Below are 25899 nucleotides of genomic sequence, written 5' to 3' on the forward strand. Positions count from 1 at the left end.
TGAGAACTGTGTGGTATGGCTAACATCACTGCAGACTGCATGCAATATTTGATGTCAAACACATTGCATGCTTCAGTGGCAATTAAACTATTGGTGTATTAAATATATATACTTTGAGTATCCTCAAAATTTTTGATTCAAAGAAGTTAAGCTTCCAAGATGTCTATTAAATTATGGGGGAATTGGATCATGCTCAGGTGAGGAGGAAGGAGAGGTCCCTGGTATTATTTTTTATGTGTAAGAAAGTTATGGCAGCAGTACAAGTGTCTAATATCATAAGAACTTTGCCTTGCAAATAAAAGCAGTATTTTTTTCTTCTCTTATGGAATAGTGGACTTTGCCATAAGAAACCAATAAGACTTGTATTTGCAAGGTCTTTAGTTTTGTGAATGTGTGCAAACTCACTGTGAAAAACTGCATGGCATCAAGTGTTTGCTTTTGATGTTTTATTTATTTCAATTGTGCCTAACATATTTTATGCTTACTTTTGTTAATTTTTAAGTCAATAATTTGTAATAAGATCAAGATAACTACTGATTACAAAGCATACTGTAATTTCATATACCCTGTTCTGGACAGCTGGTAAATAGCTACATTACTCATCTTTACAAAGAAATTACAAATACTAACTAGAAGTTAATTTTTTAAGTCTGATTGTGTCACAGTAAAGGATATTTGAGTTGTATTAATTTAGCTTATAAACTAAAATAAACATGAGGAAGTAAAATCCTTAGCCGTTAATGGAAGAGTATTTCTCTAAACTTTGCATATATATTTGTTATTCCTGCTTGTTATCAAAAAGTATTTTTTCTCCTGAATAGTAGAAAAGTCCACAGCACAGAGGGTTTTCCTTCAATAGCAAGGTCTTGTTTGCAGCACGTAGTAAGCAACAGATGAAACCCGTTAGACTTTACCCCATCTTTTACCTACCACTCTTTTTCACCCCTCTAATGGCTTTTAATTGCTATAGTACATTCAATATAGCAATGTGACATTATCTCACAAAAAAACCAGCAACTCCAGTTATCTACTCATAAAAAAGTGAAGCTGTTTTTTGCAATATGTTCTTGAGATAGCAATCACTCACTGTTCAACAACACAGAACAGATGAGGAGATTTACTATCTCATGAGCCCATGAGCTCTGCAACTGAACTTCTAGACCACAAGGAGTCAAGCATTGCACAACTCACAGGGTGGAAGAAGACCCAGACAAACTTTAGTACAAGCTAAAGTTTTCCTTTCTATCAGTCTGTGCATGAATTTTCTGCCTCAATATTAATTTTTCACATTTTTTCTCCACTGCTTTTTACTCACGACTGCAGTACTGAAGTCCTTGTAAAACATGAGGTCCATCAAGGAGCTAGAGCTGTCCCTCTTAAGTTCTTATTAATGGCCTTGGTTCTGCCTCCAGTAGACAACCATCTCTAAGGTCTGTGTTTCTTTTGAAAGCTGTTTGAGAAGTAGAAGATACTAATATAGCAACCTTAACTAATTTCACTTTTATGTAGAGTAAATAGAGTTAATTCTTGCCAATGTTGGTAGGCACAGTTAAAACCCCCACTGATGTAATATTTTGTCAACACAACAGTCATGTAACTGGCACCATTAGGGCTAACCTAAAAGTACAAGCTGATGCTGGTGTCTGCTGCTTCCTTGAGCAGGTACACATCAGGTCTAGTAATGCAGCCAGATTTATCACTTCATCAGTGCTAACATGCTCTCACATCTGTCTGTTGTTGAAGCTAGATCAAAATAGTGACTTGGAGGTGAGATCAATCTTCCTAGTGAATCTTGACACACTCAGATTCTCCTGAGAAAACTGAGGCTTCATGTCATTTGAGTTCCTCTTTTTTTTTCTTACTTCCTAATCTTTCCACCCTTGTTTATGAAGTCTGCTCTGTGGTTTCAGTATCCAGCTATTTCTCATGACACAGCAAGGCAAAAGGCTGAGCTAAGAGAGAGCCACTTCAGTCACCTGAGTCAAATCACCTCAGACTACACTGAAGCACAGGGAGCATGATGCAGAGTCAGTGCAACAGTGCTTAGAACACTGAGTACTAGGAGGTGACCAGATAGTTTGAATTTCTCACATTTGTAAAAATTAATAATCTCCTAACATTTATCTCTTAACATTTCAGTATTTCTCAGCCTGAAACTTGCTGTGAACATTCCATGAATTTACATCAGGATTTTTTCACATTTACTGTAGTAGAATCATGCTGCTTAAAGTGAATTTATCTTGTATTAAATGGATTGAAGGGAAGTCTGAGGAATTTTTAGTTTGTACAGCCAATATATAAGAAGGATAGAAAAGAACGTAAAGAGAAAGCATCAGCCTTACACCATTTGTTGCCTGTTGACATCAAAATGTTTATGTAGGCATCACAGTAAAAGAGTTATAACAGTTATCGGGATTAAAACAATGGAGCTTTGTGAATGTTTACAGGCAACTCGTAATTTAAGGAGTAGCACAAGGGAAATCAGAGATCCTTATCTGAAAGCAGAAACAGGGTAACTGCATTATAATAAAGAAAAACATAATTTTTTTAAACCACCAGAACATTTTCTAGGAAGAAGTAAAGCAAAAGTTATGAGACTTTTTAAAGACAGTTCAGGCTGCAGTTATGGAGCTCTTAGGGTTACAATTAACAGGACTAAATGAAAGATTTGCCTGCAGTGCTGGGGTGAAAAGGGAAAAAGAACCTGGAAGCTAACAGATGGCACAGAAACAACATAGGAATGCAAATTCTTTCACATTCAAACAAGAGTCTGATAAAGAATAAATATTTTAGAAGATGCAAAATTAGCAAATATTAACGGTGGTGAAGGTTTTCTCTACAGGTTAGTGTACAGCTCTTGTATTCCTCCCTTTTCTGCCTATATTAGGAAAAGGGAAGCCAAAGAAAAGTTATTGGCTTTTTTGAGTAAAATATGAGAAATGAGAACTATGAGAAATAAGTTAGTCAAGATTATTAAGAATCGTATATGGACTTAGAATGAAACTGAGAAGTTCAGCCATGAAAGCTGAGTATTAAAAGAGAACAGACAGGGAAGTGAAAACTATTTAGTTGTAAGGCAGTTTAAGATTTTTATGAATGCTTTCTTGTCAGATCAGTTAATCACTAAAACAGTTATTTATTAGAAAACTTCTCAGTGTGATCTCCATTGGTAGTCAATAGGTTAAAGAAAAAAAAAAATCCAATAAAACAGAGTTTAGAGAGACATAAGCCTATCCTCTGAGAGGGTGAGTAACTTCTGCTGCTCCTGTTAGCATTAAGAGCTGGGTGTGACCAGGGCTATGATGAGGGACACCAGGATTTCAGAAACTTTACAACACTGTTTACACTCCTAAGAAAGTTCTTGCACTGATAGGTATGGAGATAAGAGAATCATATACTATTGGATTCCTTTGTGTCTTCTTTCCCCTTAAATCAAATATGCTAAAAAATCCTGTGGATGATTCTTAGTAAGGTTCAACATTTTAAAATAGATTGAAGTTGAAGAAATGTTCAGATTAGATGAAAATTATTTTTATGGAATATGTTGAGTCAGTGATTTAAATGATAGAACTAATGAAAAAGATGCCATGAAGTCTTCAAATACAGGTTAAAGAGTCATAGCTCTTAAGTTAGGAATCCTGATTATACGTCTGCTAAACTGCAAAATCCACTCTATCTAATAGAAGTCAGCTATCAGAACTATATCTTAATTGCAAAAGTAACTGGTCCGTCTTCAGTTTTGGCTGCATCTGTGTAGGTACTTAACAGTATATGCAGCTAAGTGCGTCATTGTTTCCACTGGCCATTAACTAGAAAACAGTGTGAACTGCACTGAGACATCTACAGTGTATTGTGATTGAAGTGAAGGGTATGTCCAGATGGTTGTAAATTGGAGGATTGGAAGTTTAGACTGCTCTTGCTAGATCTTAAACTGAAAAATCAGGCTTTTCATTTTTGCATAGCAGACCTGTTCATGGTGTAGCACATTCCATGAAAAATTAAGGGCTAAATATTTCATTTTTGGAGAACTGTGAATTTGAAGCAGTATTTATGGCCTGTCATTAACTGGGTAGTGTCACCATAAGAGCCACAATGGGAGAATAGTTGTGTGAAGATCGCTTCTAGTCACTGCATCACTGATGCTCTGGGAATATATGGCAGTGTAGACAATCTGAAACCAGGTTGCAGATTCCATATCTTAACTCTATTACGTAATTTCAGAAGCTACCGTAATATTAACATTTACTGTATAATTCCTGCTGAAGTTGGTGAGTAGTATCAGAAACTTAGAAGTTATGGACTTTTTTTAAAACATTGCAACTAATTAATTATGTTAGTGCCTGTTAGATTTAAAAATTCAGCCACAGACCTTCAGCTGTGCTGTAGAAGGGAACATTATGTAGTTAAAACTGAGGGAAGAATTTAGCAGGGCAGGTTTTTTACATGCCTTGTTCACTCCTGCCACCGTGTGGCTTTTCCATTTTAAAAGATTAGGCTTAATTTTAGTACTTCGGAAGTCACTGAAACAAGTAGTGAAGTACTTTGTTCATTGTTTCAATTGTGAACCATATTTAAGGTTCAGGTCATTGAGAAAGAAATGTTCACAAAAAACCACTATAACATATTAAGCATTCAACTTCTATTCATTTCAGAGTGATCTAGTCTGTCTCTTTTCTCGCTCTTCAGGAGCCTAAGCCCACATTTTTTCAAATATTGCGTGAAGTAGGAAAGCTGAGAATATTTAACAGAATGTAATGCCTCATGCCAGTTTGTGAGAAGTCTATGCTGGAAACAACTTCCCCTTCCCTCCCCCAACAAAACAATCAATAAGCATGTTGATCTGGACCTTGACTCGAATTTGAGTAGCTCACATCTCCTGCCAGGTGACATTATTGATTTCTAGGCTTTTGGTAATTTTGAGATGCTCTCAAAAAGTTTCAAAAAGTCTTGACTTCCTTGTGGTTAAAATTAAAAATGGTTCTTGCAGTCTTAAAGATATCCATGCTAAGAAAATCACAAAAGCTTTGCCTTTAAGAAAATAAGAGAATTGTTAGGAGTAAAGCAGAAAACAGAATCAATAGATTTGGTTTCAAATTCCCTTTTTCTCTATTGCAATGTTTTGTTTCTGTATGTAATGCTTTTAGTGTCTATGAGCAAGGCTTGGCTTAATCCTTTACATTTGTCATGTTGAATAGCATTACACTAATTGATTAATCCTTTTAAAACAATCAGAATTAGAAGAAACTGATTTTGCTGAAGAACTTCTCATAGCACTTCTAGGAAGAAGACCTCATGAATTAAAGTTTTCTACCCAATAACCATTTCCCTAAATAGCCATTCTACCCCAAGATTTGCATTGTATATTATACAAAACCCCAGCTATTTTACATTACACACCTTATTTTGTTCTGTGACAACTAAAGTAAAGTGAAAATTGAAGATTTTCTTTCTCTGGGTTCCCTCCAGGCTCTTGTTTTTGGGCAGATGGGGCTGGCCCAAAGAAGAAGCCAAGGAATCAGTCTGTATGTCAAGGTCAGGATCAGGATCAGGCCCATTGAGATAAGCATCATCAGAAACAGCCAGTGTGACCAAGCAGGACCACAGTAGTCAGTCAGGGTCATGTCAGGAAGTCAGTCCATAGGTCAGGGCCTGTATCAACAAGGTACATGGCCAAGCACAGGCATGGCCAGGGCAGAACTCAAACAGGCAATCTGACAGCACAGGTCAAGTAGTGGGTGAAGTTCCAGGCCTGAGCTTATATGGACTCCTGGACCTATAGGCAGGGTCTGTGGAGTGGAGGGTCATTAAGGGTTATTAGTGCTCGCAGGCACCTGATACATTCTCAGCAGCAATGGAAACACAAAGAACAAGAACAGGAAACTGCAAACTGTTCATGGAATAATGCCCATAAGCCACAACTGCCATTTTATGTAATGGCTTAAGTTAGCAACTTTGTAAAAAGTGGGGGAGCCTCCTAGAAAAAATGATATTGTTTTTACTCTTTACTATTTCAAGGTTGCTGCTTTTTCACTTATACTTACATTCCTTTAATATTACAAATTAAGAAGAATTATAATGTAAGAACTTCAGAGTATTTTTTTCCTACATCTAACCCTTTTTCTTCCCTTGATTCTTCAAGTTTCATCAGTTTTTCTGTGTTTGCTACACAGAAAGATACTTTGTTCTCTCCAAGATATGGAAAATTATGTCTTTTTACCACTGGAAATACATAGAAATTCTGTGAGCACAAGAGCTAGGAAAGCATACGCTGTTCTGATCACAAAGATGTTATCACACTCTGCACTGAGAGTTTCACCTGCTGTGGGTCACTGAACTTTGGCTTGAGTTAACCAGACAATTAAATAGCCCAGTGTAACTGTTGGATTGGCCCTGTGATAGGATCTTTCATTTCATTTCGATGATACCGTTGGTTGAATAAAGTTAAATATTTAGCATCCTGAGCACAACAGCAAAGGAAGAAAAATGCTTGCTATGTGTTTAAAAACATAATTATGCATTTCCCAAGCACCAAATTCATATTGCATTGTCTATAGAGTACTTGTTTCCTTGTTGCTATATAATTTAACTCAGGTAAATAGTTGTAGGCACACTGATATTTTCACACAGGGGTGGTGGTGTTATTTAATATTTTAAATTACTATTGTTATCCACGAGTACTAAAGTGTATCAAAAGCAATGACACTGTTTAAGTACCCAGGGAGCATTTTGCTGTGGCTTTCCCCTGCGTGAGGGAGCTGTGGGAGGTGAGCAGGCCTCTACTCCAGCTGACCTATGGCAGTGTGGTCTGTCCTATGCTTTCCTCACACTCACATTCCTCCTTACAGCAGGGAACATAACACCCCTTTTTGTGCTTCAGCTGCTCTTAGAGTTGTTTAGTTTCTAAATGTGTATGGCAGCTTGGAAACACCGTTTCTGAAGGAGCTGGGACCCTGCTGCCCGGGCCAGGCCCTTGTGGCTTCACCCCGGGCCAGACCTCCCGCAGCAGTTCCATGGCAGGTGTGCTCATCCCCAGCTCTTTTTTGACATGTTAAGAGTAGCACAGTGAGACAATAGTGAATAGATACACATCCAAATTGTCACCTTGCCATTGCTTTTTGTGTGCCAAGGAAATCCCTTCTCATTTCCTACATGTATAGGGAAAAATAAACACAGACAGTGTTGCACTGCTAAGCTTGGGTAGTGAAGTTTCCTGCTTCCAGGGTAAGTTTAAACATACATTTCACCTTGGCTGCTTGAGGCAAAACCACTTCCTTTTCTTTCTGCTTGTTCCCCTTTCCATCCATGAAGTAGCTCACCATCATTCCTGTTTAAGCAGAAGTATGATGTATCTGATCACTGGTAAAGGCTGTAAGTGTGATGTAGAAATGTGCCTTAGATCAGTACTTTGCTGTAAAGTGAACAAACAAGCAAAAAACCCCACAGGAAACCCAATTTGATTTGTCGGATCAGAAGATAAAGATAAGCCTCTTAAGCTAGCAACTTCCTATATTTTGATTAATGTTATAGTATATTCAATTCTTCAAAGGGCAGTATTAAATAAACAGTAATAACGAAAAAATCCAATACCAGAAAAAACGAAGGATTTATCTCTTTTTCTATAACACCATGAACTACTTTGAACAGTTAATTATCTCTGAAATCTGTTGTTTAAACTCAAACTCTGGATGTGTAATTCATGATTACATGATAGCAAATAATACAGCATTAGTTTTTTTAAATATTATTATTTGAGGGAGAAGGATTTTAATCTGTAAAAAAAGAAGTTCAGAAAATGAAAACTTGCTTCTTTGCAGTGGTTAACAGAATTGGTAGGACTCCATTCAGTCCACAAGAAATTATGGGGTTACTTTAGTAAGAAAGGCAGTAAAAATCAAGAAATATTTCTCTACTAAATTTAAAACTGGCCTATGGAAACCAGAGCTGCAGGTGTTCCTGGAAATAAGTGGTGTTGCAGGAATTTTAAAACTCTGTAACTTTATGAGCAGTTATCCAAGCCAAGACAATGATACCAAGTAACCCAATCTACTGCCTCAGGACATGAGTGGAGGTCAGGAGGGCACTCCTTTTAATGCCCCAACATTACCTGAATCTCAAAAGAAGAGTTTTGTTTGTGTTTTTTTCTGAGTAGAATTCACATTCTTAGCAACTTTAGATGGTTGGTGATACTGGGCAAGAAGTGCAGTTTTGTATTTAATATTAAACGTTCCTGTAGAAATTTCATTATGCCTCATAATGAAAGCCAAAGGTAAGAATGGGTTAGAGGGGATGCATTGATGACCTGACTGCCAGCAAAGCCCTTCTGCACGGCTCAGAGAGGCTGTGTGTGAATCCTGGCTGTGCTGTTATTATTCCTGGTTTACAGTCAGGAAAACAGAAGGTGAAGGGAGGTACCCAAGGCTACACAATGAATGTCATTGTAAGAGTGAGGTAAGTGTAATAATATATTACCATAGTTAAATAGAGGTCTAACGAAATGATCGTCATATGCTGCAGATGGGCAAAAGACTTCAAAATTTTATTATCACAATACTTTGATTTTTTCATCAAAGTGATATAAATTCTATAGGAATTTACACTACTTAGGTATGTACATAGATAAACTTCTTAAGGAAGGAAGACTTCTTAAACCAGCATGGAATTTACCTTAGTAGGGTTTTCCAAGTAGCTTCCTAAATTGAGAATAAGGCAGAAATAGTAACAGAGAAAGTTACATTAAAATAATACATTAAAGTTTAAAAATTAACATTTCCTCAGGGTACAGTTGGAATGGCTGAAGTATATGTTAAAGATATGAATAATTGCCTTTATAGACAAAGTTCCCCACAACTTAAAGTTTTATGTTTCGGTTGCAAAGGTCTCTAAAGATGTTTTAAGCAAAAGCAAGGAATATGTAGTCTCAAAGCAATCTGAAACAGCAATTTTAACCTGGAAAAATCATTTTGCAGAAACTGAAAAATACCAGTTTTCAGAGTGAACACCTACATTTTAGGTATTTAATTTCAACATGTCTCAGAGGTCAGACTGGAATCCCAGGTTATTTCTTACACTCACAGGGAAGATCATACACAAATAGTAGGTTTATATTCATCACAGGTAATCCCTTCTTTTAGAAATGAGCATAGAGGCTGCTGTAAGATGTCTTAGAAGCATGAAAATGTCTTTTTAGAATTATTAATATATTTAAGACCCTGTTGTATCATCCCTGATTTTTACAATCTGAAAGTATGTTTTCTGGTATGCTGTGTCATGATTTGTGATTTTAATATCAGGCGTCTAAAATTATGTTTCAAATTGATTGTATATTTTCCACGCAGACGTAATGAGCACAATAGCACAGGACAGAATTTTTGTAGATTAGTTTAATTTTGGGCAAATTATACTTCAGAGAAGCCAAACAAGGTGAAGGCCACATCTCTTATACATTCATCTAAAATGGATTTCCTTCTCAGTCTACAACATACTTATCTCAGGTATTTCCTTAGTTTCAGGGATTTATCATGGACTGCTTTCTTTGGGAATCCAACTCGGGCTGCACATTATGCATCACTGTATTTACAAAACACAATCCCATGAGAGTGCAGTTGTGCTGATGTGTTATTCGTGCCCGCAGCTCTCCATTTCTCACCCTGTTACTCAGCACGTTGGGCTGGGCGGGTGCTGCAGATGTCACAGGACTTTTCACTGAGCTTCATTTTTATGTAACACACCTACCTCAGTGCCTCTGGCATTTGTTTCTTTTAGAATCTACAGTGTTTACATATTCACCAGAACACAGAGAAAAATGATACCTATTCAGAAAAGGTTTGATGAGCTAACAAATCATCATTTAACCTTTTGCTCAAGCAACACAAGGAGCCAGTCATTGCACAGGAACGGTTTGTGTTTGTGTGCGCACATCTGTGCGCGTGGACAGACCCTGGGGGATATAGGGAGAGATTGGTGTACAGAAGGTGTCATATTTTCACAGTATAAATAGATTGTTTTACTAAATTCAATCAAATACAGTTGTTACAACAGCAAGGAAAATCCCGAATGTGCAAGGAGTTTGTTCCTGCAAAACTCTTGCATGCACTATTTCCCCTCATTGACTTTGATATGACCACTCCCAAGCTTAATTTTCAGAGGAACCAGAGTATAAAAATTTTCCCCAAAAGAGAGCTAGTTTCAAGGGACTTTTTTCTTTTGGAAGAGTTTCCTAAAGTGTATTTACTCTTCCTGATGAGATCTGTGATGTCTACAACAGTTTCTTTATGCATGTAGTCTATTGCCATGTGCATGTGTGATTGAAATCTGAGATCCGTCTGCTATCTAAAGATATTGGAGAGTTGTAACTCCCAGAAGAAAATAATTTTGTATATTAAAGACAAAGGGCCCAGCATGGTCACCCAGCCTGAATAAGTATATATTTTGCACAAATTCCTGTTGGCTACCAAGGTATCATAAAGTCCAGTTTTGCGCAGTAAGAGCACATAACAAACTAGAGAAGGAACAGGTTGCAGAGCTTCTGCAGAGCATGTGATGTGCTGTGGGTTCACACCCTGGCATGGCCTGCAGTAGCTTGTTTGTACATCTGTACCTACAGGGAGTAGAATCTTTGTCCCACTTTTTGCTTCAACATCATTAAATAGGGGCAAGCAGCCTGGATATTAGAAATAGAAAAAAAGTTGTAAATTGGCTAAATTTAGTCTGAATACCATGCAAAACCTTCCTGACTAAGGTATATCAAAGTATAAGGTATATTAAAGAATCAGGGATTTTTTGATATATAACCAAAGGCTCTATAAACAAGAAAACAGTGAATACCACTGAGAAATGAAAATTTGAAAGTGCAGATTGTAATCTATTTGCATAATGTAAGGTTTTGAGTCTAAAAATAAAACTCAACAGGATTCATGAGATTTGCGTTAAACCTGCAAGTGTATAAATCAAATACTAGCTTCCTCTTGAAAGAGTGTCATACTTTCAGTAGTATAATAAAAAAGAAGTGCTGTGGAGCAGAATAGCACAGGAGAGGTTGGCAGTGGTGGATATTCCTAATTCAGCTTTAATTAAACTTCTGAGGAGATGATTTGGTTAATATGAATAAGAGACCTAAGAATGTGAAGATACAAGTTCAAGAATAGTAATCGCACCTCCTCTGTGAACATAAAGGATGGCAGTGGCACAGTTCCCTCCATCTAACTTTACGTATTTAACTAAGGTGCTTAAGTTATGACTTAAGGTAAAAGCTAATTGTTGCCAGAAAGCACTTACCTTTTCCCTGTGCCCTTCTCCTGTAACCCTCTCTGCTCTTGGCTACGTGATCCCCCTGCTTACCTTGAGCCACCTCTGGAGCTCATCTGGCTGCAGGTTGTTCAACCTGATAAAACAACAGAAGTTACCTTTGCCCACCTTCCAAAGTGTACATTTTTCCCAAGTTAGTGAGTTTTGTTGCCTGACCTTGAAATGAATCAGATAAACTTCGGAGGCAACACAAGAAAGATGTGGGGAGAAAAGAAAGAGAAGCTGGAAAGGTGGGGACAGGACTGGAGTCCAAGAACTGTTAATTTGGCTCAGCCACTTGTCACTCTCTGTTCTCCCTATTTAACCTGTAGAAAGAAGTAAGCAGTTCCTGAAACAAGTGTAGAGGAAGGTCTTATTTGTCTATCAACTATACTTAAAAATAAGGAGAATACTTTCCCAATTAATTTTCTTAAACTAAAGGTTTAACTTCATGTGTTATAAATACCCTGCCTTCATCTTCCTTACTCTAAATCCAGCCTTCACAGCAAGCTGGAAAATATTCTATGGCTCTCAATGACTTTTTTTCCATTGTTAATCTTTTCTGTTTGGCATCTCTCTCTAAAAACTCCTTTTGTTTACATTTCCAGGTGTGGGGCTTTAAAAAAGAAAAATTATTTTTTACTTAACCTATTCACTCAATACTTAATTTGATGTTTTCTTTCGGTGAATGACTTTGTTTATAATTCTTCCCATTCCATCATTTGTATTAACAATATATCTTTGTTCTCATTATTAGTCTTCTTCTAGCTGCAGAATCGTGTTTGCATTCTTCTGTAGTTGCTTTGGCTACCTCTGCTTGAATTTTCTTCTGTGAATGCTGTTTGCTATTGGACAACATAGTTCTCTTTACAATTGCTTGCCTTCTGTATAACATTTAATTTGGAGTATTTTTCCAATTACATGTTTGTTTCTATTTCAGGTTTTTTTTCCCAGGAAACAAAACAAAACCAACCACAGGTGGAGCAAGACTTCACTAGCAAGTAGGAAAAAAGCCTCAGGGAAAAGTAAGAGACAACACTTTTTATCACATCAAACTTGTTCACTCATTTGTTTTACCCCTGTCAGGTGGGCTGAGTCAGAGATTTGACTTTGCCTGGTGTTATGGATCTAGCCAGATATTTGTTTCAGAAGATGCTTCAATCACCCAAGGGATTTTACTCTTTCCAGTTCTGTAGCATCTTAGATCTGTAGCTGCACAAACAGGAGACCCCTCAAACAAACAGTGGTGTGTCCTCCTGCCCACAGGTGACATAGCACAGGTGCCTCAGAACAGATGTGTGGGAAAAGTGCTGGGACCAGAGGCTGGAGGGAGCCTGGGATGATGACTGAGAGGTGGGAAGAAAAGGGAAGTTGTGGCACTGCCCAGCAGAGGTATGGAGGGCTGTATGAGAATGTGTGTTTGAAAGCAGTTGTGGAAATCTCATTTTAGTGCATGAAACTTGATAGGTCTGAAGATTACTTACAGATTTTTCTATATCCGAGTTGCCTATCAGATAAGCATTCTTTCTCTCTGATTTTACAGACAGAAAATGTAGTATGTAAGTAACCTCTGTACAGTTTTTTGGAAACACAGGAGGTAATTTGGAAATAGAGTCAACACTTTCTGACTTCATGGCAGTTCTTTCCACATTAGATTGTGTTTTTGTGTACTTGTTGTTTTCTCTTTGTATCTCTCTCCTGACAGTTGTAACATTCATATTACATTAACATTCATATTTGAAACTTGAGTTTGAAACTGTTTTTCTCCTACATCCATCTTCTTGTTTCCCCTTTCCCTTGTTTCCTTAGCCACATGTTTCAGTCATTCAAGTCCCCTCTTTGAGGTGTTTTACAGCACCTTTGTCATATTGGTGCTTAAGGAAGGAAACTCACAATATCAAATATTTGAAGAAAGATGGGTTTGAGGTACTGCAGCAGCGAGGCATTAACACAAGTTCTGCTAACCCTGTGTCTTGTAAAAAGCTATGCCTTGAATTTTCCTTCTGTCATAAGTTGAACTTGTGAATGAAAACAGCCTCATGTGGTATTTGAAAACAGAGGCTATACCAGGAGAGAGCTGATTAATTCTGTTCAGTATTTTGTATGTCTGTTTTCTCAACTCTTGTCTTCATAAATGCATGACATCATGCACAAATTGAATAGTCTTTCTAAACACATAATGAATTTATTTTGTGACTGTCTGTGAATCGCCCTTCAACATTGTGAGAGCTACTATTGCAATAATGAAGTTTGTTATTTGTAAACTATCTCTTGACCCTTGCTGAGTAGCCCAGAAATGTCAATGATTCACTGCTGCTAGGAACAGCCCTTTTCCAGTGTGTGTGTGTGTGTGTGTGTGTGTATGTCTGTGCACAGAAAATATATTAGAAATCAGGTATAAACTGAGTTTCTGCTTATAAGATTCAGGGATTCATTATTTTCTTTCTTGCATAATATAATACAGAATCACATCAGTTTGTTATGGTGAAGCTTATTTGATCTGATGGAGTTTGATCTATTACATTTCCTTTCCTGTTTTACAGATGACCGAATTTTTCCCTTGGGATATGGAGTGAGGACTGAAGTATAGCAGCGAGCTTTGGCTCTTCAAGTCCTTTGCCAAAGGCAGATAAATGTAAATTTTGCTATGTCTTACTAAAAGCTTTAAGGAAAAAACATCTTTGTTTCTAAATACAGTTAAAATCACTTTGGGTCTAAAAAAATTTGAAAAGGTGAATTGAGCACAGTGATTAGGCAGCTTTGCTTCTGGCACATGGAAATTACTTAATACAACCACAGTATCAAACAGAAGAGATACAGCAATAGTCAGCTTTCTGTCCCATATCTTCAAACAATGCATTGAGATTTATTTCAGTCAGTATATTGCAATAGCTGCAGCAGCTAATTTAGTGGAAGAAATAAGAAAGTGGAAGAAGTGACACAGAGGAACAAGTCCAGTTATTTGCATACTTAGTAGACTTCCTGAAGCTGGAAGTAAAGAGTGTTTATGGCATCAAAATTCCCTGCACACAGCCTTCCTCTGCACCTTAACTGGCAGTTTACTGTAAACACCAAAGTATCAACATGTCTTGAGGTTGGATTTTAAGTTGAATACTAATTAATTTGAGCAGGGTTTTCTAGATTTAAGGAATAGTAGGAAAGACAGGTTTGGGCACAAATGAAGAGTCAGCAAAAACTGGCATCTAGCTGAAGTATTGGACGATAGGTGAAAATGATTGTGGAGGACCAATCTCATTGAGGCCTGTAGATGTAAGGATTAAATGAAAAGATGTTAAGAAATGAAAAGATGAAAAAAATGAAAAAATGAAAGGTGTCAACAGAACTTCTGACTGCTTTTAACAGCATTTCTGAAAGATGTAATTTAAAATGTGTATGACCAGTGTATAGATTGGTTTTGTACCATTCTGGTTAGTTTTGGTAGTGTTCTGGTTGCTGCCAAAGCAAGAGCTGATTGTGCACAGCCACTCCACAGAAATGTTTAAGAAATCAAGAATTTGCACCATGGATGCAGTTTTTTCTCTCAGTGACAAAAACAGTCTAAAAAGTTTGCTCACTTTGTACCCCTATCCTTGTCCTTGGTAGTGATAGTGCATCCATTCAGCAGATCAGGGAAATGATCAGTTTTTTAAATAACCCCTTTTCTTAGGGTTAACTTAACCCTTAATATCTTAAGAAAAAGGGTGATTTTTAACACTGATCAGTTACTAGGCGTGTTTCATTATGCAGCCCCACAAACAGTTGTGTGAACCATTGTATCAAAGCCCAAAATGGGGAGAGGGAGCTCCTTAGACAGACTTTGCCACAGAAAATGCAATAGCAAGTCAATATAGATTTTTCTTTTGCACAGCTTTTGAGTGTAGAAATGTGCTTTATTGTTTCTGTGGAAACCACTAGAGAGCAGCAGATATGTCAGGAGGGTTTAGCCATAAATGTAACTGATAAATTGATATCAAGATCATCAATTAGGTAACTACAGAAAAAGAAGCAGAACTGGAACACTACTTGCATGATTTCCATACAGATACCTTCTGTTTTCTTCTTGGTATATTTGCAAATAGACCATACATATTTTCAGGTATAGTTCTACAGGTTATTTCTTTTCACTGGCCTCTGAAATTATATCTATTCCATTCAGAAGTTTAAGTAAGTGCTTCATCATCATCACAAATAACAATCCACCAGTTTGTACAGCAGGAAGTATAAGAACAAATCATTGCTAGTGAGAAAGTTCCTCTAACTGGAATCAGTCAGTTTTAACTATGAGGTTGGTTACAATCCAGTGTGTCACTAAAAATTTTTCATAGATATCACTCACACTTCAGGTTTTTTGATGAAAAAAACATCTGTCTGAACTGGCCCTTTGATTTTCAGCATCAGCAGAGAGATGAAGCTTAAAGGATGTGGAAGTTAAATCCAGCCTGGACTATTACACATTATGCTTTATTTCCTCTGTAGACAGATTCAGCCTTTAAGAATGTAATTTTACATCGCTGAAAAGCTCTTTCTTATGTAGGTCTTCAGGGTAGGATAAAAAATATGTATAATAAGTTGCATTTTATTAGTGAAGGCTCCATGTATGCCCTAACCAAGCTTCGGTGGCTGGGAGGCAGATTCCTGTATTATCCTAAGAACAACACTAGTGCTTGCAGTCACAGCATGTGTTATCTTACTCATGCTCCCCCTCATCTTTATTGGGAAGAAAGGAAGAAGAATGGACAATGCTTGTGGTTTGACTGGGGATAAATGGCAATGAGAAAGAAAAAAAACGGGAATTTTAACATTGCCGAATAAACAAAGGACACAAGCACATTTGGGTTTTTTTGTTCCAAAGCACAAAGTTCTGGAGGGTGAACTCTTGTGTTGCCCAGATTAGAAGGATGTAAAACCTTGACACCACCATTCTGTAGAGAAGACTATTGAAGAGTTTTTTGTTCCATGATCCCATTTGCATCCCACAATTTCTTGAGAGTTCAGATATTTAATCATTTTGTTTCTCAGATCTTGGATGACAAACTTTCCTAGTGCTTCCCACCTTGTGAGGATATCCCAGTATACCAGTCTGGGATACAAAGAAATAAGAACAAAGCAATGACTACAGAAATATTCTTTAACTTCACACAAATAAGACTTCTGAAATTATTTCAGGATCCTGGATTTATGAGATATTATTTTAGAACGTTATTAAATGACCTAAAATCATGGAGCTTTTGTCACCTAAAAGCCATTTTACATTTTGGGGGAAAAAAAAATCACAGCCCAGGGTGTACTGAGTTTCAGAAACTCAAAAAGATTACTTTTTTTTTAGGGATTTAAAGTATCTTTGGTAGAAGTGTAAAATCTTGCAAATTTGGTTTCCCAGTTTCAGAGTATTCCTTTAGTCCATTGTTTTGATCTCCTGAAAATGTGCCTCAAAGAAATAGGAAACCTTAGTCTTTCTGTTAGTGGGATGGCAGGCTTTACTGTGAATGTGACTGGGCATACCACACATATTTGCATGCTGACAGGTGGGGCAGCTGTTCTCCCCTCGGGGCAGGGTTGGTGGATCTCAGGCTGTAGTGAAAACATGCCCGTTGCACTTAGTAATTAATTACTGCTGGGAAGAGCTTCAACAGTAGTTTTAGGATGCAAATGCAGAGAATCAGCTGAAAAATATTTTCTCAGAATCCTACCCAGGCTGAAAAAAATGGTTGGAGCTTTTTGGAGTTTAAAGTTTTAGGTTGTCAGAGGAACTATTAAGTAGGTACTTTAAAGATAGCTCTTTTTTGCCGTGTTGGTCACTAATTTTTACGTGTGAACTAATAAATATGCTGCTGAATCTTCCTTTCTTGATATTTAGTGGAAAAAGCTGGTAGTAAAAGTTGGAAAAAATTCATTAATATCAGTCTATCATCACAAAATAGTTAGATAAGGGTTCATAAATTTCAGAGCCCAAAATTTCTGTGTAAACTTGAAGTTCTTTACATTAAGTTTTCAAGTTAACAGAATATTAGAGCACCAAGTTTATGTATTTAAACATAAACAGTGGCAACAATTACAAAGCCTTTATAATTAATTTTATAATTATAAACAATGGAAACAATTTAAAATAATTTGTAATTAATTTTAGAATTAATTTTTTCATGATTAATATATATTCAGTCTTTCATATGCTGGACATTTTTTATATAATATTAACTGTGCTGTATAAAGTGTATGACTGTTTTTTGAAAGACGCTAATTGAGATCCCCATCTTCCCCAGATGATTATTTCCCCGGGGTCACGTCCAGGTCTCTCAGGTAGCCTGGGCTCTGCTCGGTCGGGAGCAGTTCCACAGCTATTTAAGATGAGCAGGATGAACTCTGCCAGCTCAGTGGTAGCTCCATCCCTCCCATCCCCTGCCATCCACGTCCTCTCCCATCCATCACAACCTGTCACTGAACAAAACCCTGGAGCTGGAGGCTGGCTCACACTGCTGCTGCCCAAGGACCACCTCTTTTAGGAATTAATCTTCCAGTAATAGGAAGTTTTATTCTAATTATTGATTTCTAAATAAAGATTTTTCATTGCTAGAATTTCTCTGTTAAACTCGAGATGCTAAAGAAAGGCCCAACAGTTTTCTCAATGTTCTAGGCAAGATGACATTTTCAGAGCATTTCTCTGAGCTGCTCCCTGTGCAAGGTGTGAGCAGGTACCTGCTGCCTCTGCAGCACACGCAGTTACAGCCATGGGTGGCTCCTTGGGGAACCGCTAGAGGCTGCTCAATAAACACAGCCCCACCTTTGCCTCTTGAGGAGGATGGATGAGATCATGTGTACGACTGAAGGAAAACATTCACAGAGCACTTACCTAAAAGACAATATGTTCTTCTTGGATGGAATAGTGGGGAAATATAAGAATAGAAATTCAAAAACAAACAAACCAACCCATCTTTTCTGATTTCTGGGTCATTTTATTTGCTGGTTGAAATTGTTAATGCTTGAAGACAAGGCTTGCTGACTGATGCTATTTCTATTACACATAGGCCATTATGCTTGAGGAAAATGAGGGGTGGAAAGAAAGAAAATTTGCACACAGGAAGAAGTTAGAACTCCAGCAAAAATATCAAGGGATTTCATCCTTGTCCACCCTAACGAATAACTGCTGAGGAAAAAAAGGTGTGTGTGCATACATACTTGCATAATTTACATTTTAAATATGTGTGTATATATAAATACATATTCATGTTGTTGAGGAAAGATTTTGTAACAAACCTGTCCTCTTGTCTCCATCATCCACTTGAGTTTCTTGTTTAGTTCAGATGAGAAAGAGAAACTTCCTGCTAACTGGAACTGCTGTCTCTTCAATAGCTCAACCAACACAATGCTTCCATTTGATCTTTGGTAAGGTAATACAGGAAATTTCTGTAAGTAGTGTACTAAACCCCAAACCCCTAAACTTCAAACATCATCTAGGATCTGCCCAGATAAGAACAAAAACTTCATAGGTGACATGAGTTCTGATAATCAGAATGCACCACATCACAGAAATTAATTGCATGTACTGGAATCTAGAGACAGATTCAAAGGAACAAGAGGTGAGAAGGTATCATATGCAAATGTGGGCTCCAAAATGGAGCTCACCAACTCCAGACACTTCCATCAATAAATTTAGTGTTGTGGAGCTGAAGGATCAGTAGTCAGAAGGTCACTTGTAGCTCAGTGCTGATTCATCTAGGGTGTTAAATGTTGCATTAGTTAAGCAACAACAATTGAGGAAGAAGCTGTTTCTCAGAGATTAAGAGGTGATGGGGAAGACTCAGTGGCCTGAGGCTGCTTTTGTTCTTAAAAGATGGGGATGGGGAGGAAAATGCTGCGTGGTATTTATTCATGAGAAAAGCTGGTTAACAAACGGGGACAGGATATTTATAAAATTACTATTCCAGCCATCAGATGGGAGTCTTTTCTTGAAAGCCTGAACCACTTCGTAGCTGACTAAAGTTACACTTAAAAAAAGGAGCTGTTTCAAAGGGTATGCCTGTTCATAGTGCTATAGATGCATGTTCAGAACTATCTGAAAGGAACACTCAAAATACATGTGGTCGTGCATCTGATACATTGGAAAGATCTGTCCTTCATACCATCTGGTTTTTGTGATATTCTGGAAACAAACACTGATATTCTTGTTCAAGATCAATTTCTGTCTCAGGTATTGATGGTATAAAAAGTTTAACGATAGCGCTGTACTATTCTTTTTCCTCAGCTTTTTCCTTCTTCTATGCTCTAGCTGTCACTCTCGAAAGACTTGAAAATGTAAAATTCCAAATTTGAAAGACCCAGAGCCTAAAGTAGCTGCTGTGGGTATTTCAAAATACTGCTAAGTAGCTATGAGTGCATGACCCATTAACTAATGAAGAATTTGGCTGCTTACTGTTTATTGTCACTTTATTGCTTTGTCTCCTTCTGTACATGTATCTGAAGTACATTACTGTTCTTTCTTTAGATCAATATGGTTTGTACTAAACTGACTAGAATGTATGCCCGAGCACATTAGTCAAGGAATTTCCTTAAGTCTGTGATTACATTATTGTCACACTGAAGTATTTGTTTGAAGGACCCTGTAAGGGCATGATATCATGACGATTCCTCTTCACAGCAGTACTTGTGAGAGCAGCTTATAGTTAAAATGGCATTTCTGGCCCCAACCAACAAAAAGATTGTGAAACTGCAACTTAGTTTGACTAAAGAATAGTTAGGGAGTCAAGGCTTCTGAAAATTGCCAAAAAATTTTACTTGCCAAAATGAGTTCTAAACTCCTCGTTACAAACACAAAATCAGTTTTTTAAGTTGTGTAAGTAATGAGAGGGAGGCTGCATCATGGCTTTGGCCAGTCTTATGGTTTGCTAAAAGGAGACTCTTTTTTCTCCCTCTTGACTGTGGCCCCTCTGTTTACATAGGCTCTGGCAGTAGTAGAACTAAGTCAGCCTGGTTGGTGATTAAAAGGGGTTTTACTGGTGAATTAACAAGTGGTTTTGGCTCAGCCAGAGTCTGACCACAGCTACAGCAGCTACAAAGAGATGGGATACATGAAGCTGGGAAAAAGAAGTGTGGGGAAAGAACAAGGGCTTCCCACTCCTGGCAATGCCAAGCTGTTAAACCAGCTTAGCTGTAGTATTTAACTTCAAAAGTTGTGTTCAGAAGCTTTACCTGAAAAGGCATGTGTCAAATTTCAGATTTTTCTGAACAGAGTTCAGAATTCAACTCAAATTTGCAGGTGGTCATGTGAGCCTGTTGTCTGTTAACTATTCAAACCATTAAAATTTTAGAGTTAGGTATCATCTCAATATTAAAGATTTAGAAATTTCCCTTGGTTCTACGATTCAATGAAACAAAACACAAAGAGACTTAAACACCCTCAGCCAGTTTTGCAGTCATCTTATAGGGCCCACTAAGGGGAAAAATGGCAGAGCAGTGCATCAGTTCACTATGAATTTAGCAGTTTCATAAATTCTAGTCCAGCATTCTCTTGGCAATGCTGCTGAGACTGTTGAATATGTTGTCACACATAACCTGTTGATCTATACTGGGTCTGGAAATGTTTTCCTTACTCCAAGGTTGAATAGGTCTTTGCCAGGCCAGCTATTTAAACATACTTCTGTGTTAGCTAGTTACAAGTCACACAAAATAGGAAAACTGTTAGCTGTAGGCCACATGAGAGCTGGATTGTGTTTTCCTTCTGGATCATAGCTTGACACATGATCTACATAATAGAAAATATTCAAGCAGAGGATGCTCTATTACTCAGCTGTGACAGTTAATGTAATAATGATGAAAGCTACATGGAACAAATAAATGAACATTTTCCATTTTTACCATTTAACATACAGGATTTTTACAGTGTTTTTATTAACAGATATTTCTAGTTGCTGAATGTTCTTTTTGTTTTTTTTTTTTTAACTATACTTCAAGTAAAATACTCTTGATTTTTTTCGTTCCTAACAAGTTAAAATATTCTTTTGTTCCACCTGCTTTATTGAGACAAATTGTACAGTGGTGCAGGAGTATGTTTGTCCTCTTGCCTTGGGTTTATTGTGCAGTCACTTTCCAAGAACACTTTCAATGGTGACCTAGTCTGGGTGGGCTATAAAGAAAAATGCCTGTTTAAAATGGGAAAGAGAAAGAACATCCAAGGGCTCTTCAAGGCTTTTGTCTATCACCTCTATATTATGAAAGTCTTGTATCAGATTCCCACGTCATTATTATGTGTATATAAACATACATATTTTATACTTAAAATTGGATGAGTTTATTATCCTGTGGTTTTCTTTGTAGTGCAAAAGAAGTGTGAGACTTACTACTGTTTGAACATGTCTGCTGTACGTTTTAGATACATCTACTTGTTTTGATATTCCTCTCCAGGGTAAAAAATTCAAACTGGCCCAGAGAACACACAAATGTGGAGGGAAAGGGAAAAGTCTAATCATTGGGTAAAATTTGACTATCATCTTCCCATGACATTACGGAGAATTATGAGAATTCAGTTGAAGGAAGCAAAGAGAAAGGGGAGGCAAAAGATGTTGTGAAACTGTGAGCAGAGATTTCTTTTATAATACGTTGTAAAACAAACGAAAGCTAGAATTTCTTCACATGAAATTTGTCATATAAGATTGACTTTGCAAGTCTGAATGGTGTTAGATCAGTGGTCCAACTGTAAAAGTAGTGAAGTAAATGTTACTTCTACTATTTCTTGAACAACATACAAATTAGGATTATTTTTTGAATGAGTACAGAAGAGAAAATTCAGTATGAGACGTTGGTTCAGTTGATAACCACCATTTGATTTGAAGGTGAAGCAGTAACTGCAGAGCACTGCTGTGGGAGACTGTCACTCCCATCTTGTAGAGCAGCTCATAAAAGAGGTTCATAGTTACACAGAAAACTGAACAGAAATGCAGCCTTCTAGAGCATATTTGACTGCATACCTAAGCCAGTGTGTGGCCTTCCAGAGATTAAATGACAGTTATGTTCCATTCCAATATAATTCTACCCTTTAGCAGTGGGCAAAGGACACAGTTTTGGAATGTTCAAAATGAAAATGAAGGCAAATGTAACAAACCTTAAAACCTGCAATCACTGCATAGCTTTCTGTGGTGGAATAGAATGCATCTAAATATTGCAAAGGAGTAGGTTACATTTAATATGACACTAGCAAGGCATTTTTTATTCAGAATGGATCCAGGGTAAAGGAGGTATAATATGGCTAATTTATATATAAAATAATGACAATAAAGCTTTAGCTTTAACTTTCAACAGAAATTCACCCATGTTCTACTCGGGACTAGTAAATGAATTTTTACAAGGCCCAGGGGAGTCTTTTATTTGCTGACTTCTATTGAGCCTGGTTAACAGGAAGCATTGTTGAACTTGAAGGCAACAAGTTAGCTCTGTGCTGAATGCTGCCCTCACATCTGATACCTGTCATGTCCCAGTGAAACTTCTTGAGAAACTGGACAAATGCTAAGAAATCTTTTGCAGGAATGCAGTTTATATCACATTTAGAATCTTTGCATGCCCTAGGAAAAATTCAGTCATGAACCAGCTTTGGACTAAAGCCTGATACTGGAGTTGACTTGATATACACAGAACTGGTTTGTGTGTTCTTCATCAGTGGCAGCATATCCTCATCCCTTTTCAAAGGCCCTGTTGAGAAGATGTCTTCTGAATTATGGCTAAAATACAATTTCATGCTATTTTCAAATAGGAACAAATATCCTGAATTTCTGAATCCTCAGAGAAACTTCTGCCCGTCATGGCTTTTGTTATATCAAGGATATCAAACTGAGGCACATGAACTGCAGCTGTGGCCATATGTTGGTGTGTGTGTACACAGAGCAAGGAGTGATGAGAAAAAGAGAAGAGCTGATACACCCCTCCTATGCAATACTTGTTATTCATAACCAACGTATGAAAAAATTGCATTGAGTCAAGCAGTTCAGGAGTAATCCTTGCTGTTCTGACATGAACTTCATTTTATTAGGTGTTTAAGGTGTAGCCTTATGCAGAGTATATGACAACAGCATTATCCAAATGGAAAGCAATTATTAAGGGCTACACAATGAGCAACAGTTGCAGAGCTATAGTAACTTCAGAGTGAAGCTGCTTAAACATGAAGGCATTGCTGGGAGGGGTGGAGGAAAGGTATCATAAAGAATCACTTTATGTGGAAGGAGCATGTTTCTCCTATGCAGTCATTCCTAAAAAAGGTCGTATGTACTGCTGGTAGGAAAGTGATAGAGTCACACTCAAATCAAATGTGAAATTAGGTGCATAATGGCCTTACAGCAGATGTGAATTTCACACTACTGAGATAGTTTTTCTTTGAAGTGTTGCTTCCTTTCACTGGGGAGCAGGGGGAGACAGTAATAACTATGTTGTGAATGATGTGTGAAATATGTATTCAATTTATACTTGTAATACTATTGTGGGAAACCTGTGATCTCTACAGACATTTGATTATTCTGCATTGCTATATACTCAGCTAATGTTCTGCATTTTCAGATGCTTGAGAGAAAGGATAGAAAAATATGAACTAAAAGAAGATAAAAGAAGTCAGAAATGCTAAACGAGAACAGATCAAGTATATGCCTTTGGCCCAAACTTGAAAACTCTGAGGGAACACAAAGGTGAGAAAAGGAAATGAATATGTAACAAGGGAGTTATGTATATGTGCATATAGATATACATCCATATTTGTCTGTAATGTGGGATCATGTGTTTTGATGAGCTTGCTACCCAAATGTTAATGTTGCCTTGTTTGAAAGATGTATTTTTATTGAGGAAATAGATTAGGAAACTGAACTTTTGTGGTTTGATTCTTTGAAATTTGATGTTGAAGTAATTGAAGCAATTCAAACAGTCTATGTCTTTATTCTCTGACGGGCTAAAGAAACTAAACAAACAGATACCTGAGCTCTGATTTTCCTTCATGTATAAACAGTGCTTTTGAAATTACTGTCTTTTGTCTCACTCAAGGACAGTAGATCAAATAAACTCCTTAGTGTTTCGTCCCCATACTAATTTTTCTTGATACATTACAACATCTTGATACATACATTTTCTTGTTTCATGTAAAGGTAGTGACTCTGGTTTTATGAGTTTAAGAGCATTCCAGTGGACATCCTTTCCGTCAGTATTCCTAAACCATTGTACAAACCATCGTGCCCAATGCCAAACCAAGTTCCCTGTTGAAATGTGACAAATACTTTTTGTCATCTAGCCTTGATTGTATTGTAGAAAGGCAAATGAAGACTGAAGAGAACACATTTTATGTTAAATAGCAGCATTTGATAATTAATATTTGTTGCCCAAGAACCAGGAACTGTGGGCCTGACTTGCAGAACTGTTGGCTTAATAATCCCTTTTCCTGAAAGGGACTTAACACTTTTTGTCAGTTATCATACACTATTTTTTTTCAGCTGAGACTGTGTAATCCTGCCTGCTTAATCCCCATATTACCAGTCCCCTATGATTTTTCTAAGGAAGGGGTGTTTTCTCTTCTACATAAGAGAAAAAACAAGTCTCTCTTACACAGCATATTGTCTACACAACAATGAAGAAGTTACTGTATGACTCTGAATAAGGGTGTATAGTTGTTTTGTAAATCCCTTTGAGCCTGATCTTGAGTAAGGCAACTAATCCCAGTAAGAGGGTATTGCTTCACATGAAATCCTTGCAAAGCTGTGGAATCCATTCTTCCACACCAGTTGCCCAGGCTGTTTGCCTACTGGGGCTTTGGTTGCTACTATAGATAAACTGTGCAAGTAAATGAAACTGGCTGTTATTTTACATCCACTAGTTTTGTTTCATTGTGTGTATGCTCACAATCTCCTTCTCTGCCCCCAATAATATATTGTGGAGAATGGTGTCCCTTCAAAGCAATGAAGCTGCATCCTCAAATGCATTGTCTGTCCCCTGTAGTGCTTTTAGGCCTGTGCAACAAGTTTTAAGTCTGTAAGAGAGAATCATTTCCCATTGCATTTGAGTCTACAGCATTCTAATGTGCATTGCAGATTTCATTCTCAGAAAAACAAAAGTGGCAATGAAGTAACTGATTCCAAATTTGTAGTTTTCTATTATTGCCTGTATTTTCCTCTGTATAGAAATCCTGAAGGAAATTTGCACTAAAATGCTGTTGATTTTCTGTCCTTTCTTATAAATGCTAGGAATAGAAAATACTTTCATGCCCATGAACCAGAGGGTTCTGATTAAGTTCCCACAGAATACAATTACTCACACCTACTCCACCTCACTGCTGCACCAGTTACCATCTTATTAATCATCACTGCTATCCACCCAAGTCTTAGAAGCTGCTGTCGTTTGTAACATGTCACAAAAATTCTAAGAAATGTTTAGTGGTAACCTGAAGTCCCATTTGCAGTATGCAGTGACAATAAAACAAAAGATAGTTTTATATTCTGCATCAGAAGGAAAGAATAAAGGGGGAAATCTATGAAATGGTGGGACTGATTCATCAGTAAGAAGGTTTCTGATATGAGTATTCGGTGTGCTTTAGGCATTTTTAGACTAAGTTTCAGCAGTGAGTTCTGTGCTTAGATTTGTTTTACAGTACTGAATGTGTGT

At 37.3% G+C, this 25899-nt stretch overlaps 1 non-coding gene across 2 annotated transcripts in view; it reads left to right on the forward strand.

Moving 5' to 3' along the window:
• Positions 1 to 25899, forward strand: part of LOC104687483 — a 47557-nt gene that overhangs the window by 15657 nt on the left and 6001 nt on the right. For both annotated transcript variants that reach the window (XR_005602884.1, XR_005602885.1), the window contains exons 3-7: positions 12224 to 12308; positions 12550 to 12675; positions 13827 to 13918; positions 18306 to 18438; positions 23818 to 23942. This is a non-coding gene — a transcript (uncharacterized LOC104687483). The remainder of the gene's footprint in view (positions 1 to 12223; positions 12309 to 12549; positions 12676 to 13826; positions 13919 to 18305; positions 18439 to 23817; positions 23943 to 25899) is intronic.

The sequence above is a fragment of the Corvus cornix genome, chromosome 11 (genome assembly GCF_000738735.6).
Source record: "Corvus cornix cornix isolate S_Up_H32 chromosome 11, ASM73873v5, whole genome shotgun sequence".
Lineage (NCBI taxonomy): Eukaryota > Metazoa > Chordata > Aves > Passeriformes > Corvidae > Corvus > Corvus cornix.